At 41.1% G+C, this 17,609-nt stretch overlaps 1 protein-coding gene across 5 annotated transcripts in view; it reads left to right on the top strand.

Moving 5' to 3' along the window:
• Positions 1 to 17,609, top strand: part of ARID1A (AT-rich interaction domain 1A) — a 130,740-nt gene that overhangs the window by 48,198 nt on the left and 64,933 nt on the right. The window lies entirely within an intron of this gene.

Below are 17,609 nucleotides of genomic sequence, written 5' to 3' on the forward strand. Positions count from 1 at the left end.
TCATAATCCGCAGTTTGAATCCGCAGTTACAAACTAGTGTCCATATTAATTGTGGTTTGTTACGTCTGAATTAACAAGCCACGTTTAGGCCTGTTGCTCTACTTCAGATGCCCCAGCATGGGGAAGAGAGACAATTTAGGAACTTAAGAAGCAGAGTGCTAAGCAGATGGAAAACGAATGTAGAGTAGATCTAAGTCATGGTTTGCTTGCTGTGCATCAGAAAGCCTAAACGATGGTGTATAAGCTTTTTATGTATGGTTGGTAACACTATGATTTGGCATAGTGCCACAGTGTCTACATTCTAAATCTGTTCACAGAGAATTGTCTTCTCTTGATGCACCAGAGTTTGGGCTTTTTTGTTTTTAAACTGAACAGCTTTTAATCTGGCTTTTGTTTCTGGTTCTTGAATCATACCTTGTTCTTGTGCCTGAGGGCAGGCACTCTTGTTTTGGAAAGGTGGTTTCTAAGTCTGTAGATTGAAGTGTTGCCCACCCCTGAATTAAAGCTTGTGCATCTTGAGGGTAAAATGCAGTGAAGTCCAGTTGTATTGCCCTTCAAATGCTGAGTCTACTGCTGGGGATGGCTAAACCCCCCTCTGCTAATTTGTACAATAACTTGTATAGTAATAATATTATGCCAAGGTTCTTAATCGAGTTATGTACTGTGGAGCCAATGGGACTGTTGCTTTATGAACCATTTCTGGTCAGAATCTCCTGCCAATGTTCTAAACTAATTGGTCTCTTTCCACTGTCATTTCAACTGTCTTTTTTTTTTTTTTGGCTTAATGTTGAGTAGTAATATTGTAATAGTTCATTCACAAATTGTGCCCTGTAGGGAGGGATCTTTCTGGCACCAGGAGCTTTTAAAATGTGAATATGAAGAGGAAACTGCCTGAATTTTTAAAGCTTCTTGGATTCAAATTAGAAATTAGGCATATTCTAACTAGAGAGGAGGCTCCAGCTTTAAGAACGTTTGAGTTGACAGTCAGTGTTCTGGTAAAAATGTTAAGATTGCAATGTTCCTGTGTTCCTTAAAAGGTAAAGGGATCCCTGACCATTAGGTCCAGTCGCGGACAACTCTGGGGTTGTGGCGCTCTTCTCGCTTTACTGGCTAAGGAAATGGCTGGCAAATGAGTAGTGTGCTACAAAATTTCAAATGTGAAGCCATTCTTTCCCTCTTTCCTGTTTTGGACCTAACCATGGTACATACATTAAACCTGTAGTGATAGAAATTGTAACCAATGGGAGGAATAAATTAATGGCAATAGGGTGCAGGGAGAAGAGTCTGTGGTATGCTTTCATTCTGAGCCATGGTTAGGAAACAACACTACATCTGCACTTGATCAATAGCATTGTGCGCTTTCATTCTAAATAGGTGAACTTCAGTCTTTTAAGATTTATTTATATTTGTGAAACAACAACAACCAGGTTTCTAAATAGCTGCTCACCTGCTATGCCAAATAAGAATGGACTTCTGGGTGACCATGTTGTGAACCTGGAAGGTGATTGGATATTTTTTTAAGGCAACAAATGACTTATGTAGGCTAGCAACTTTTTTGACTTGTTTGAAAGGCTGGAAAAGTACCTTTCTAATTTTTTCATCCCCCAGCCTAATTGTATTACAGCCAGAGAGACATCATGCAGTTAGGAATTCATTTCACTTTGAAGGAATGAAATATACTCTTTGGGGGTTGCATTTGAGGCCAATAGGGTGGAGCATGAAAAAGCATACCTAATTGCCATTCTTGGTCAGATCTATGTTCCCATCTTTCCATTTTCACTCTGATAGATGCAGTACCTCAAGGATCTCTACTATAGACCCTCAGCATCTGCTGGTTTGGGCTATCTTTGCTGACAAGCTTATTCTCTTGGTGCTTCACTTTCATTAAAATTGCTTATGCTGGCTTTAGAGAAGCATTTCACAGATGTGTGTTCATTGTTAACTAGCTCCATCTTACGATGCTGATCAGTTTGAGTGAATGACCCTTGAAATATGACCCAAGCCATAGACAAAAAATCAATTTTCTATATGATGGCAGGTGTTTGAACTTTTTCTTGTAATTTGATACAACCCACTCACCAATGTGGTTCCATTTTCCTGCATTTGTAATGGCAAAATATGGACGTAGATTTCATATTTGGTCAATCTGTGTTGTGAACTCATGTGTACTAGTTGTACTTTAATGAAATCTGCTAAGAATGGGAGGAGGGAGAGAAGGCAGTTTATTTTTAATCCTGTAAAATGATTTGGGCAGTGTATTTGTTAGCAGGTTTATTTTTATTTGAAGTATCCGTGTCCAGGCTTACTATTGATACATTACATTCACAAGTAGGCCTGGGTGATATATCAATATTGTACGCAAGTAGGAGTGGGATTGTGGCTGCTCAGCTGGGGAGCGTGAAGCCCCTGCTCCCCAGCTCTGAGAGCCCTAACCCCACTCCTTCCATAGCTGCTCAGCTGGGGAGCGAGGAAAGAGGCAGTGCGCCTGCATGGGCGAAACTGAAGGCAATCAAACACATGGAGCCTGACAGGCTCTGTGCAATTGGCTACTCCCACTTGGTCTGTCTTCGTGGAGTGGGGTGTGTGCGAGGTAGCTCACCCACCTCCCACGCTGGTGAAGACAGAGGGAACCTCAAAAAGGAGCCCCAGGTCCCTGCCGCTTGCGTGTGAGTGGCAGGGACATTGGAGCTTGCTCAGCTGGGGCCAGGGGCCAATGTAGCTTCTTTTAACATTGCGGTAAACCTAGCTAGTGATACATCATGTTGTTAAAAATGCAACATCACCCAGCCCTATTCACCAGGTGGCTTTCAAAGAACATCATGAACAATCAAGAACCCATACGATCACAATAAAATAGAAAAAGTAGGAATAGACTTAAGTAGCTTCAAAAATTTATGGAGAGGCAGTACAACATCCTTGCTCTTAATTGAAAAGTTGTAGAGAGAAGAGCTGTTCTAATGGTAGGCAAACCCCTCTGAGGTGTGAGTGTTCTATAAATAGATAAGGCCCTCTCCTCCTGAAAACAGAAGCACCTGTATGCTTTCACTGATGAGCCCAACACACAGGTACATTTATGTGGGGACAAGGAGTACCCTGAGCCCAAGCCATTTAGGGCTTGCTTAGGACCCATGCTTTGCATAGTGCCCAGACACACAGTGGATGCCAGTGGAGCTGTTTTTTAACAATAGCACGATGTTCCCTGTGGCATGTTCCAAGTAATAATTAGCTGCTATGGGGTGTAGCCAACTAAGGTCTTCTCAAGAGTAGACCTATCAAAATTAATGAACCTAAGCTGGTTGTGTCAGTTAATTTCAAGGGGTCTGCTTTGAGTAGGACTAGCATTGGAATCAACGCTATATCTTGATTCTGCTGATGTTTAAAATTTGCCTTCAAAGGCAGACCCATATGCAGTTGTGACCGGAAGCATGCGATCCTGTACAAGAGGGATCAAAATTGGCATTTTAATCAAAGCTTGTGAAAGGTACTTTATGCCATTGATACTGTGTGAACATCTAAAATATGAATCAGACCAGAAAGTACACTAAAGTTGTGAGTCTGTTCCGTAAGGAGAAATGCAACCCATCCAGAACAGGATGTAACACTATATTCCTAGTTTACCTGTATATTGCTCTTAAGGCAAAAAAGAAAAGAAAAAAAAAGGTAGTTGATAAATGTTCTTTGAAATTCTCTTTCCCCCTCCATAAACATATAGGTACAAATTTTAACTAAAACGACAATGGCAATAAAAGATTTTAAATATTAGGAGAGAGAAATTATTAACCACCCTGTCATAGAAACTGTTGCTATACATACATATTAGGTAAAAGTAAAATGGGAGGTGGCATAGACATCTAGGTGCTTTGCTATCATAAAATCCATATTTTGAACAGCTTGAGAACAGTTACAAGCATTGTATGTGTGTGCCATTCCCCTAATCTCCCAAATTTAGAGGTGAGTGGATACCTGTGCAGTGAAAACAACACATTCTTGCACGAGGAGGGAGTGTGCTATCTGCAGGTTCAATTAAACCTCAATAGAATCGGGGCTCTAAAAGGGGGATGTGAAGCCCCAGTAACGAATAGGCCATTGAGGACTGAGTATGCTGAATGGGCAAGAAATGATGATTAACTGTTATGGCGTGGAGGAGGGTCAATGGAAAAGTGTCGGAATAGAATGAAGTATTCCAGAAAAAGACAAGGCTTGCTGGCTGGTATACTGAACAGGAGTACTTCGCACTGCAACATTTTATTGTAGGTCCACTTGTATAACCTGAAAACACATTGGACAGTTTTGTGGAAAAACTAAGCCTTCCAGGTATATATTATGACTTTTCATTTAAACATGAATGTATGGGTTTTTGTATCTTTCTTACTACCCCCTTCATTTTGGATTATCAAGTGACTATTTAATTGTTGTGTTGTGCTCATGATGGGCTGGACAGCAATGAAGAGAACATTTTCCCCCAGCAGACCTAGATTCAGCATTCTCTTTCCAGTACTTTTCATAGTGCTGAATAGTGCAGCTCTTCCAAAGTTACAAATCTATTAATTCAGTTGTGAAACTTAATTCACATAGAAACATTTGGTTAGTGGCTTTTTTTGCCAGTGAAAGCTTATTCTGTATTAGACATTATTTGTTTCTGTTTTCAATGTTCTTCTTGCATGCTACTTCTATATACAAAGAAGCTTTAGCTTTCCCAAAATGGTGGTGTGTCTGTTCCAACAACTAGGGACAGAAGCTAGGCCTTTGATTTCTAGTCCTGTGCCTGAACTACAAGGTCATTCCTCCTTAGTGCATTTCTTTCTTTATGCTCTGTGTTTAAAGTAATAATGCCCAAACTTGCCTTATGAGGCACACAGAGGGTGGAATAAGCACCAACAAGGCTAGAACAGGAAGAACTGCTTCTCTTGGGATTAATGTATTGCTTGTTACAAAAAGGTATAGTGATCTGCCCATGTGATATAATTAGGTATGTGTTGGGGAGGGATTCATATTTCTCTATGCACCTGGACTTGCAGGTCTTGGCATTGCTCAGCAGTTTAGTGAGGCAACTTTGGTAACAATTGTAGCCTTGCTTCTAGAGGAATCAAGTGCTCCTGAGTGAAATTGTGCAGTAATCTTAAGAAAACGTCTAGTTTCTATGGAAGATATTTGAGAACGTATTCAAGCTGTGTGATTTCAATATATTCCTTTCCAATAACCATGTGATTCAGTATTCAAATTTCCATGTTGGGGAACTTAAGATGCACACAGACATATGTTTGGAATTTAATCCAAGTCCAGTGATGGTGTTTTAGCAGTTGGACCTTTTTATTTATGGATTTGTTGGCAGGTTATACTTGCGGTTGTCTGAAATTCAGATATGACGGTGTTAGTTGGTGCTTTGAAGAACCTAGATAGTAGTTTAGGAAGTTGCCACTGATCTAGTGAAGTGTGTTATATGTTAGTGCTGTAGGAGCTTCTTGCCAAATATGTGACAAGTCCTGTCCTCCAACAACTTCGATATTAATATGTTCACCAAGCATAATAGCAGCCACTGTCAAATTATTTGCTCTCTCTTGAGTGAGCAGAGGTGTTCAGCCATGGTACTGCCTGCTGAATTGGGGTAGGGGTGGGGTCTGACAGTCTTTTCTTTGTACAGATTACCTCCATAAGTTCATATTGATTCTTTCCTAGGAGGTTCATGGAGTGGAAGGAATTAACAGAGATGAAAGAAATGGTCTGTATGACTGCTAAGGAGTGAACACTGGCTTGGAAAACCATAAAATGCTTTTCATACTTTCCACACGGTGAAAGTATATTGTCCTCTCAAGTTCACTTTTACTAGGTTGAATTTCTTAGTTATAACACTGTTAGATTCAATATTAATATTATATGATAAATGTACTTAACTTTCATTCACCATTTGTTTCAAGGTTCATTAGTACATGTTGCAAAACAGATTGGTCACACGGGCCATGGCCATTTATTTGAAGACCAAGATTGCAGTTACTAGGAGGCAGGTACCTTTGAATTCGTTAGGACCATTTCCTGGCAACTATTCATAGGATGTTCCAAACTTTCCAGAAGCAAAATTCATTTGGCAGGGCAGTGTTTCCCCATGAAAAGAGAAGTACGCTTGTGGTTGTCAGGTGGAACTTTGAAAATATTCAAAATTGGTTAAACTTTGCAATTATCTCAGATAAAAGGACATAAAAATAAAATTTGAGCATTACAGGCTCTGTCTTCCTTGGAGATGGGGGTTGGATTCCTGTGCCTGTGATGCTATGCCAGGTTGTAGCTCCATCCACATATTTATCTACTGTATATTTTGGAAAGTGATTTGTTTGTCCGTTTGTTCTCTGTAGTTTTGGATGCTTCCTAAATATAGTTGCCAAATTGTGCTTGAGGGTTCTGAAGGCAGGGACACTGGTCTTCGTCAGCATTTGGACTTTGGTCGCCATTTTGAATCAAGATGGCAGTTTGAAATGTACCATCAGTGTGACTTCGCCCAGTTGTTGGCATAGGTTCAGCCACCTCTCGAGATACCATTGCCAAACTTGGCACAAGGGTTTCTGAGGTGGCTGTGGGGGCCTATGTTGATGTTTAGGTGCCATCACCATTTTGGATCAAGATGGCGGACTGAAACATGACTTTGTGTGACCGCTCATTTTGGGGCATAGGTTTGGCCACCTCCTAAGATATTGTCACCAACCTTGGCTTGAGAGTTCAGGGTGTGAGTGATGATTTTTGTCAATGTTTGGATGCCAGGTGCCATTTTGATTCAATATGTCAGACTGAAATGTGGAATTGGTGTGACTTTACCCACTTTTTGGAATGGCATGCCCAAACTTACAAATTACACTTTAAAAAAAAAAAAAACTCAAAATAGTTTTTGGTTTCTAAAAATTCCCCAGGAGCCCCACCACTCCCTGCTGGTATTCAGTACAAGTGTGGCCTATAACAAAAAGTTGCAGTGTAGAGTACTCCTCTTCAGATTGCCAGCCATGCCCTTCTCCATAGTACTTCACCCCATTCCCATTCAATTTTCTATCTTTCTATTCCCATTTCTTGAACATTTGACATTCTGACTGATGGTTGGTCCACATTGGGTTGTTTTGGGAGTTCTCCCTCTATGGGGGGTTTTCCTAAATATTTTTTCTTTTGGCACTTCCTTAGGCCTCAAGGTTTGCACTAGCCTGCTGATAGCAACCCCTCCCCCACAAGAGAGAGGTGTTAGTGACTACATAGGCACTCTCCACCAAACACTGGAAATAGAGGGGATGATTTTGGGATGAACTGTGCCATATTTATAACATTTAACCAAACAGGGCAAATATTTTCCTTTCCACTGACATGGTGGGGGTGGAAGGCATTGCTTGGTGAATATATCTTGCAGTTGTCTGCAGAAAGCTTAATACAGAACACTTTGCTTCTAGCTGAGAGTATCTCAGTCCTAGTTTCAGCTACTCTTTTTGACTTGTACAAACTGAGTACAGTGGCACAGTTAAAGGCTAACTTACTGTAGCATGAGCCTTTGTATACAAGAGCCTGCTTCATTGGGTGGACAGAGGAGGTGCTAGGAGTACACATCATGAGATGTCCCCCGACAAGTAAGAATTTGGTTGGTTGTCATGGGGTGTCTGGGGCCTAAATACACCCAAAGTTGTTGCTGAAGATGTTCTAACAGCATCTGAGTTGTAGAATGGAGAAAGTCCAACTGTATGCAATGGTCTTCGTTCATACTTCATGTTGCAAGTCATGCTTCCTGAATGAAGGTTGGTGAATTTAGGCCAGATGGCTGTAGGACTAAATAACTGGTATTTATTAACTTGATGGTATAAGAGAAATAACTGGCATTTATTAACTTGATGTAAATAATTAAACAGGAATACCAAGCTTAACAGTGGCCTCACTGTGGAATCTCTAGAAGACCTGTCTTTCCCTAGAAAAGAAATCTTAACTATTAAAAGGTGTTTGCCTCTGAATTAATCAATATGGGAAATATTTCTACGAGCTTTGTAGTATTGGGTGATGTCTGATTTGTCACATAGTCTGCAGGTCTTGCAGTGCATTGTTAAGGATCTGTCTGTGCAGAGTACTTTAGTGTTTCTGTCTCTTCTGTCTTCATAGTAGTACACTTTTTTCATTTTATCAGAGTGAGATTTGTCCCAGAACACTTAGGTGAGTTCTTAACAGCAGTAGAATCCAAATCTTCGGCTCTTTGACTGGAACATACTGGCTCAACAGTAGTGGTTCTTAGCTTTGTTTGCTACTACAGGAAAAGCTTGGGAAATGACTCCTGATTCTGTAGTGAGAAATTCTTTCCTCATACCCTAGCATAGTTAATATCTGTGCATGGTGGTGCCACATCTTGCGGTGATATAGTATGGGAATGACATTGCATCCTGTAGAACAGGGATAACCAACTTGGTGCCATCCAGATGTTGTTGTATTACAAATCCCATCCCTGACAGTTGGCAGTGTTGCTAGGACTTTTAGTCCAACATCTGGAGGGGTACCATGTTGGCTGTCCATGCCCTAGAACAAAGTACAGTGGTACCTCAAGTTATAAACGTCTCAGGTTACAAACGCTTCAGGTTACAAACCCCACTAACTTGGAAGAGTTATCTCAAGTTGAGAACTTTGCTCCAGGATGGTCGAATGTTAAGAAGGATGCTAGTTCATAAATAATTGAGCACCACTAAATTAGATGGAATTAGGACGATAAGTGAGACTGAGGAAAATATAAACCTTTTGGAGAATCATTAGATTATATTCAAATGAACGGGAAGTAAGATTGTAAACAAGATGATAAATTGCTGGCAAAAGTTTGTAATGATGCAAGTGGGAGCAGGAGACGTGAGGGAGTCCAAAGAAGTTATGAAACTATGTTATGATATATGTTATATTGTTTATTATCTTTGCACCTATATTTTACAAAATTTAATAAATATTTATTTTTAAAAAAGAGAGAACTTTGCTCCAGGATGAGAACGGAAATCGTGTGCCGGCGGCACAGCGGCAGCAAGAGGCCCCATTAGCGAAAGCACGCCTCTAGTTAAGAACAGTTCCAGGTTTAGAACGGACCTCCGGAACGAATTAAGTTCGTAACTAGCGGTGCCACTGTATTGTTCTAGGAGGTGCTAATTTATTTCTATAGGCCTCAAATTTTGTTTGATTTGCTCTCTCACATAAAAGAGTACTTCATCTACAGTAGTACCTCTGGTTGCGAATGCCTCTGGTTGCACACGCTGCGGGTTATGAGCTCCGGTAACCCGGAAGTAGCCGCTCCGGGTTGCGAACTTTGCCCTGGGATGTGAGCAGAAATTGTGCACCAGAGGCACATGCCCCGCAGGAGGCACGTGTGCAGCGGGAGGCGTACTTTCACTAGTGGTGCCTCAGGTTATGAGCGGTTTCTGGTTATGATCAGATCTCTGGAACAGATTCCGTTCGTAACCAGAGGTACCACTGTATTCACTTTTTTTTAAAAAAAAACTTCACTTTAAAGTTTCATCTTAACTGATCACGTGGAACATACATTATCTTAGCAAAGTGGAGAAGGTGGGGCTTTAGTTGTTTGTGGTGGTTTGCTCTGATTGTTCTTCTTTGTAGCCACTGGCTACAGGAGTGAAAACCTGATTTCAAAATACTGATTGATGTAATAAGATTAATTCCATTTCAGTTTAACATTTTGTACCCCGCTTTTCATTCAAAAGTATCTATCAATGACATCCCTTAACACAATACCAAAATAATATGCAAAACACTCTTACAATGAAATTTTGATTGTGCAATGTAAAATGCTACACACACACGTACATAAAGCTGCCCTGAGGCTTTTTTGAAGCATGTGATTGGCAAATAAAAACAAAATGTTTTTGCTCTGCTTGCTGCCTCAAAAGAAAGTAACTGCAAAGAACAGAATTGTAAACAATTACATTTCTTTACATTCCAAATGTGTAACTACGTATATTGGCTACAAGAGTTTGAATTGAAAACTGGAGACCACTACTGTATTTCATGTGGCCCTGATCCTGCTGGGCAGTCTTAGGCAAGCAACTCCCGCTGTCTGAGTATTGGAATAATGGCCTAACTTGCATGGTTGTTGTAAGAAACAATGAAATGCTGCATGTATGCAAACTTAATAGAAGTACTGAATGTTGCCCACAAAGTTATGCCTTGATGAGTGTCTGGTGTGACGACCTCAACCCGAAGTTGTCCTTTTCTTCTATCTAGTGAAACTGTTACTAGATGTGACCCATGGTGTTTGAAAATCATCCAGAGAGCTCTGCTTCAGGATTTGTTATCATCATAAGAATTGAAATTGGCTCTGCCTCCTAGTATTATGGTTTCCTGCTATACTTGTTCTTATCCTACTGGAAGGTTTGCAGCATCGGCTGTTCCTCCTTTCCCCCTGGCATTAGTGTAATATGAATTTCAGTATCTATTCATCTGTAGCCAGGGATTCCTCTCCTTGCTGAACAACTCCTGGTGTTGCTAACTTTGCTTTTATAAGCAGTCCAATTAATCCATCTGAACTGATATGTAGATGGTAGATGTGCGCTTTTTGCCACAAATAGAAGCTTTTGCTATAATATGGCATTTTAAAACACATGGAGAAGGCTTTTGGTTTTGTTTATACTGTAGTTTACATTGCTTGCATCCTGTCTTTCCTGCTAGGAGCTCAGTACAGCATACAGGGTTCTCATCCTTTCTCCTTTTTACCCATTCAATAACCCTGTTGGGCCAAGAGACTGTGACCTGCCAAGGACAATTCAGTGAGATTCATGACGAATTGGGATTTGAACCCTGGTCTTGTAAGAGCTAGTCTGACAGTGTAACCACTGCAATATTCTGGCTCTCCTCATGTCACTGAAAAGTTATTCCATGTGGAATTTTACAAAAGCAGCATATGCCAATCCCATAGGATATTGGAGTTAAATCAGCTGAGTTGGCACTAGTTGTTACACTTGCAGGTGTGTTGGATATATATTTGTCCCCAAGTTGGATTATCTGATACAAAACCACTGGGTTTTATTCAGTGCTATCCCTACTCAGAGTAGACCCATTGACATTAATAGGCATGGCTAACCTGGGTCTACTCAGAATGGAACAAAGCTGATTTGAGCTTGAACTGTAAATAGTAAGGAGCTCAATGGGCAGTAACTTTTAATGAAAAAGTTAGTGAAGACGGTGAGGCTGTTTAATAGTAGTGTTTTACAAATACACAGTCCATTAATGATAGCAGCTAGTTGCTTTTTGTTTTGTTTTTTCCCTGGACCTGGCTTTTGTTTGGATGTGAATGAAAAGTGTGAAGGAAGGAGGGCAGACTTTGGGAACCCTTGAGTAGGGCCTTAATAGTAAACTATTTTATATCTACAAAGAGATGTGCTTTGAGTGTGTAAGGTGTTAGCACTAGTTGACACAGTTTTGGCCTGGGTGTGTAGTACTCTGTTTCCATTCTGCCTTAACGTGACTGATGTCTGTCCTTGATGCCAGTCTGGGCGTCAGGGACAATTTTGAGTTTCCACTGGGGACCAGTAGCATGAAAACTAAAGAATTTTGATAGTATGGAATACATGCCCTGCAAGACAAGGCTGAGGGAGCTGGGTTGGCTCAGCATCAACTAAGTTCAAGGGGGAACTTCAGTTCAGATGACTGTTGCTAAAACATTGATATAAAGGTTGGGAAATTGTTTTTGCTGGAAGGTGGGAATGAGACTCTAGCTTTTGTCCCTTGTGGCCTTCCCAGGCAGGCTGGCCCCTCACCCAATTTTGCAGCTTTTGAGGTAGCTTGCATGCTACAGAAGGAGGATTTAATTCCTTAGGGCTCCCATTTCCCTGACACTGCATTGCATTCCTCTCCATTCTCAAAGTCCTGCACTATATGTGTCCCAATTCTTACCTTTGGTATTCTGCTAATTTGTCTCTTAGCACCACAGCAGTCAACCACCCTGCTTCCCTAGCTGCCATCTGGATTCTTTTCTGCTGCTGCTGCTGCTGCTGCTGCTGCTGCTGCTGCTGCTGCTGGAATTGAGTTGCCCAAAAAGCAGATATCTCCCCCAACCCATGATTTCTTCAAGACTTTGCTCTTATCTAGACCCCCCCTTCTCCTCATCCTGCAAAAGTTGCTGTCATTCTTTGTTTTTAGTTTTCTCATAAGTATACTGCCCCCCAAACATGGTGAGAGCATTGGCTAAGTGCTCCCAGGTGTCTACCCTTCCATTGTTTCTCAATCATTAAGCTGCTTTTTATAGATCTCCATTTCCTTTTGCATCTCTGCATTGGTTGTATTGGCCTCATGACTCCCCTTCTCTTTCTTTATTTCAGGCCTTGATGCTTGGTATGCTGCCTTTCTCTTAAATGTTTTCGCAAGCTCCTTGGTGGCTTCAGCATTTGCATTGTGATTGTCTGCGACTGAGCAGCCTCTTGCTACCTCCCCTCCAACTTGATTTCCATCCTTTGGAATGACTTCCTCACCTATTGCCACTCTTAATCTCATCCTCTCTTAAGTATTGCTTGTGTGACCTTTCTGGTTTGGATTTTCTCCTGACTGTTGCTGTGACTGTCACAGTTGACCCTCCACCTTTTTCTTTCCTACCAGCCATGATAGTTGTACTTGACCTCCACTGCCTATGGCAGTATGTTTTTGAATACAGGTTGCTGGGAATCTCAAGAGGGTTTTTGCACTCATGTCCTGCTTTCAGGCTTCCCATAGGCATCTGGTTGACCACTGTGAGAACAGGATGCCTGAGTATATGGCTACTGACCTGACCCAGTAGGGCACTTCTTGTTCCTTTTGGGAACTTCAGATTTCTTAAAAGCCATGTGTGAACTGTCGCTTCTGCCAACAGATTTTTTAAGACTCCACTAAAGGCCTTATATTCCTTGTCTCCTACCCCACTGTACTGACGGCCTATTTACTCCAGTAATCATGCTAATAGCGTACAGTCCTATCTTTGATGTTCTACTCCCAGGTTGCTGAGTTCCTCCAGTGGATCCACAGCCACATTACTCATCTTAGCTCTTAGCACTTTTGGGTCTCCACTGCTTCACTGTGCTTTTTCTCCTCTTTTAAAAAATGTGATGGCTTCTTTGGGATTAGCTGTATATTTCTAACCCAGTCATACTCACGTGTAGAGCCATTGATTTTATTGTATCTGCTCTGTGTATGGCTGTTGTTGGATATCGCCTGATAGGAAACATAACACAACTAGATGTTGAGGTGGATCAACTTGGAACAGGAGGGGCTTCATACAACTTAAGTGAATTGTTATGCTGCTTGGGCTGCAAAGTAGACTGGTTGAACTACCATACTTCTGTATTTCATTATGGTCTTATGAAGTTCAGTTATAGCCATGTGAAATGCCTTTTCTGTTAATCATCTTTTATTGTGTGTCTAGACAGCTATCCCAGACTTATTCATTAGACAGGAAGGACTTGCAAAAGGACTCTACGTATATTATCAACAAACTTCTGGTTGGATAGGCTATAGCTCAGAAATGGTTTTCTGTTAACTTTCATTCCTTACAGTGTGTGTGTGTGTGTGTGTGTGTGTGTGTGTGTGTGTGTGTACACATTAACAACAACGTTGGTAGTTTGTGTTATTCAGGCATGACAGCAGCAATTACAGCTACTGCAGTTTATGGGAAAGCCTCATACCACAAGTGGGGGGTGGGGAGGGGAGCCATTATCACAATCAAGACACATTTGTGTGATGCTTCTGGTACTAGTTCCTGTACGAGAGGCTATTCACATCCAGTATCTCCTTTTATCAATAGTGGCAATCATAATTCTGTGTCTTTAGTCCTCTTGAAATGTACAACATTAGTAAAGGAAAAATGTGTCAGATACCAGAGTGATCTAGCTGATGTTAATTCATTATTACTTAATTCATTTCAGTTTATTTTAATCAGTTAACTGGTTAGATGAAAAAAAATTCATTTTTTTAAAGGCTACCTCTGTTTAATTAGTAAATTTATTTTAAACTGAGTTTTCTAATGCTGGTACCTAACCACATGCGATATGCAGAATCTTAGAAGAGGCATTATCTTGTGTATGAGGGAGGAGAAATGCATTTTAAAATAAAACTTAATTAAGACCTTTAAAATTGCAGTTTGGTGTGAAAATAGCACTGGTATTTATGACCTCTTCATATTTCTAACCTATACTGTATCTGAAGTATATTTGGTTCTTGTTCTTTTCTTCCTGTCACCCAATATTTAGATATTATACTGTCACTTCTATTAATCCTTCAAAGAACTCGTGCTGCTTCTGACAGTAGAGATGCTGGATCAATGTGTAGATTTACCTAGCTGCCCACTGAATTTTACACAACTTCAAATATTGTGACACCATTCTCTGCCCAATGCATATTTTGAAGTACAGATACAATCAAAACAAATATAAATGTGGGTTATTATTATTATTTTTAAAAATGATATAGAAACAGGCAAAGTGGAATTAGTGGTGATCAACTGTGAAAGTGACATGGGATGGAAATAGGCAGATCCATCCCTGATTGAGAAATACAGTGGAATCATTGTCTACTTTCCAGTGCTACTATCTGGAGAAATCCCACCCGCATTTCATAGTTGTGTGAAGCTGTATTCCCGCATACAATAAATAGAACTGTGGCTGGCATGGCTTGGCTCAGTTTGTTTGAAGGGAATGCCTACTGAGCATGGCCAAGTATTATATGCCTAGTTAATGTGTGTGGTGCTTTTCACAGTAACAAAAGAGAGGTCTCCCCCAATAAGCTTACACTCAGTTAATTCTACCTAGTCTTGCCTATTTGTCCTACAAGCGCTGCTATAGACAAGTGGTACTGGTAGCATGGCTTGGAAGTTATACAATTTTACAAGTGCCCACCTTGGCAAGAGTTGCTTGTAGCTACTTCCACTTTTGGAGTTTGTATGCTTTGAATACCTGTTGCTGGAAGCCACAGGAAGGGAGAGTGCTGTTGTGCTCAAGTCCTGCTTGTGAGCTTCTCATATTTAACTGGTTGACTCCTCTGAGAACAGAATACTGGACTTGGTGGGCCGCTGGCTTGATCCAACAGATCCTTCCTATGTTCTCATAGGTGCAGTGCACATAGGCAGATTTAGGGGAGCATGACTGGTTCACCTGCACTGAGCCAAAAGGCTGCTACAGGCCCCCCCACAACAATGCCTTAGAACAGAAGGTGAGAGGTATGGGGGTGCCAGAATTTGGCATTGCACAGGGCGCTGCTGAAATTTGAAAGCCCAAAGTCTGCCAATGCAGTGCAATACTAGCAATGTTGCCAATTAATACTTGCGAGCTGTGGTTAGTCTTTCACATATAGGCGGTGCTGGGTGGACACAACTTAAGGCTTTGTGACAAACACGAAAACTTGAAAATACTTATAGTTGTGAGATTAACCCGAAGATGGGATTTGGGTGGGTCTAAAGTGTTAGGGCTTCCAATTACCACAGGAACCAATTGGCTACAGGTTCATACATATAAAGACATACATGCTAAGCAGCCATGTGGAAAGCAGCGTTAGAAACCCAGAAATAAAAGCTATTCACCAAATGGCCCCAGAAACCTAGAACCTAGTTACTGCCTCCGCAAGGGAATGTCTAGGCACCCTTTTTTTTTACAAGTTCAGAAAGCTGAAAATGAATTGTGTATATTGTCAGCACAATAAAATTCAAAAAGCATAATGTGGTGTTTTCCCACTTTTTTTGCTGCTGTTTTAATTCCTGTGGGTTATTTCAAGTGTCTTTTTTGGCCTTTTGAAAATGGAGGCAATGAATCATTCAAAAAGAGCATCAAATAAAAGGAGTACCCCAAACCCATAGCTTTGTATTTTGGGCATATTAATCTGGAATAACTACAATTTCCTGATTCTGTACTAACAACAATTTTAAAAAGCTGCAGTGTAGGCTGCACAAGACACTAATGACATCTTCTATAACATTTTAATTAAGTTACTTTCTTGGATAAATTGGATGTACTGTAGATTCCTCCGGTGGCCCCCTTCCCCCCGTACTGTCATCACACCCTGAGTATCAATCCAGGTGAAATCTTGTTCATTTTCCATATGGTCTAGTCGTCATCTGAAGACTGCAAAAAACAAAGCCATGCCTCCCCCCCCCCCAAATATTCTTATGTGGGTCCCTTCTCCAGTCTTCAGAGTGGCTAGAAGTGGATTGAAGGAGGAGTGTGTTAGACCTGGTTTGAAACCTCAGCCATGAATCTTAAGAGGTTACCTTGACCCAACATCTGACTTGTGTCTGCCAGACTCTGGAGGGATCTTCCGCTTGAGGATTCTGCTATGGGAAAATATTTTTTAAAGGATGTATTGTCTCTACATTGGAATTTGATGTGTTCTTCCCAGGGCTCGAAATTAGCATAGCCCCAGGCTCATTTTGTGCCTAAAGACTCACCATTTGAGAGCACCTCAAAAAGTCTGGGTGCCATTTTTTGTGCCTGGCTGACACTCAAGGATTACTGAAATGTATGTGATGGGAAGCATCAACATATATCTTAAGGATAGACTATGTGTTAAGGAGTTAGCAATAAAGAAAGTGTTTTGAAAAGTGAAGTATGGTACCAATATTTTATTGTAAACACCAAAATAAAATGTGTCACTTAGGTGAACTGTATATTAATTCATGCTTATAAAAAGAATAAATAAAAAGTGTTGCCTACCCCCCCCCCCAGCAACTAAACATTCTGTTTTGGCTCCCAGCTTTTCTATCCCAGTTTCTAACATTGGTTCTTCCTGCATGTATATGGTCCTCTTTGGGAAATTCCAAATAAGCAGTTCCTGATCTCACCGAGCAATATAAAGAATTGTTGGGGAACAACTTGATTTAACTAGAGATACCTTTAGTACCTTTAGCAAGTAGTGCCTTTAGCAAGGGTTAAGGCGCTGTGGGTTAAACCACAGAGCCTAGGACTTGCCGATCAGAAGGTCGGCGTGACAGGGGCAGCTCCCGTTGCTCGGACTCTGCTCCTGCCAACCTAGCAGTTCGAAAGCACGTCAAAGTGCAAATAGATAAATAGGTACCGCTCTGGCAGTGTTTCTGTGTGCTGCTCTGGTTTGCCAGAAGTGGCTTAGTCATGCTGGCCACATGACCCAGAATCCCTCGGCCAATAAAGCGAGATGAGTGCTGCAACCCCAGAGTCGGCCACGACTGGACCTAATGGTCAGGGGTGCCTTTACCTTTACCTAAGCTGATACAGCCCCTTGCTACTCAGTACTATATTTGTTGCAGCTAAGTGAGAGGGGTTTTAGAGCCAAGCAGAAATACATGTGCCTTTCCTAGAAGCATGACTCTTCATGAACTCACTCGGATATAGTGATATACCATAGACTAGTGTTTAGACGGGTGAGTCAGCATGAGACTTAGGTTTGTGCTTTCTCCTGCACCCCCCCCCTTCAGTGTGATCAGAAGAGAAGTTTGGAAGCTTAATCTGTAGTTAATCTTAACTACGTCTTGTTGAAACAAAGAAGCTTCATAAACTCGTGATTAGGGTTGTAACACTAAACAATGGTTAATCTGAAAGGAAAGTACACTGGTACCTCAGGTTACAGACTCTGCTAACCCAGAAATAGTGCCTCGGGTTAAGAACTTTGCTTCAGGATGAGAACAGAAA

This window comes from Podarcis gaigeae (assembly GCF_964106915.1).
Source record: "Podarcis gaigeae genome assembly, chromosome: 8".
In the NCBI taxonomy this organism is placed as follows: Eukaryota; Metazoa; Chordata; class Lepidosauria; order Squamata; family Lacertidae; genus Podarcis; species Podarcis gaigeae.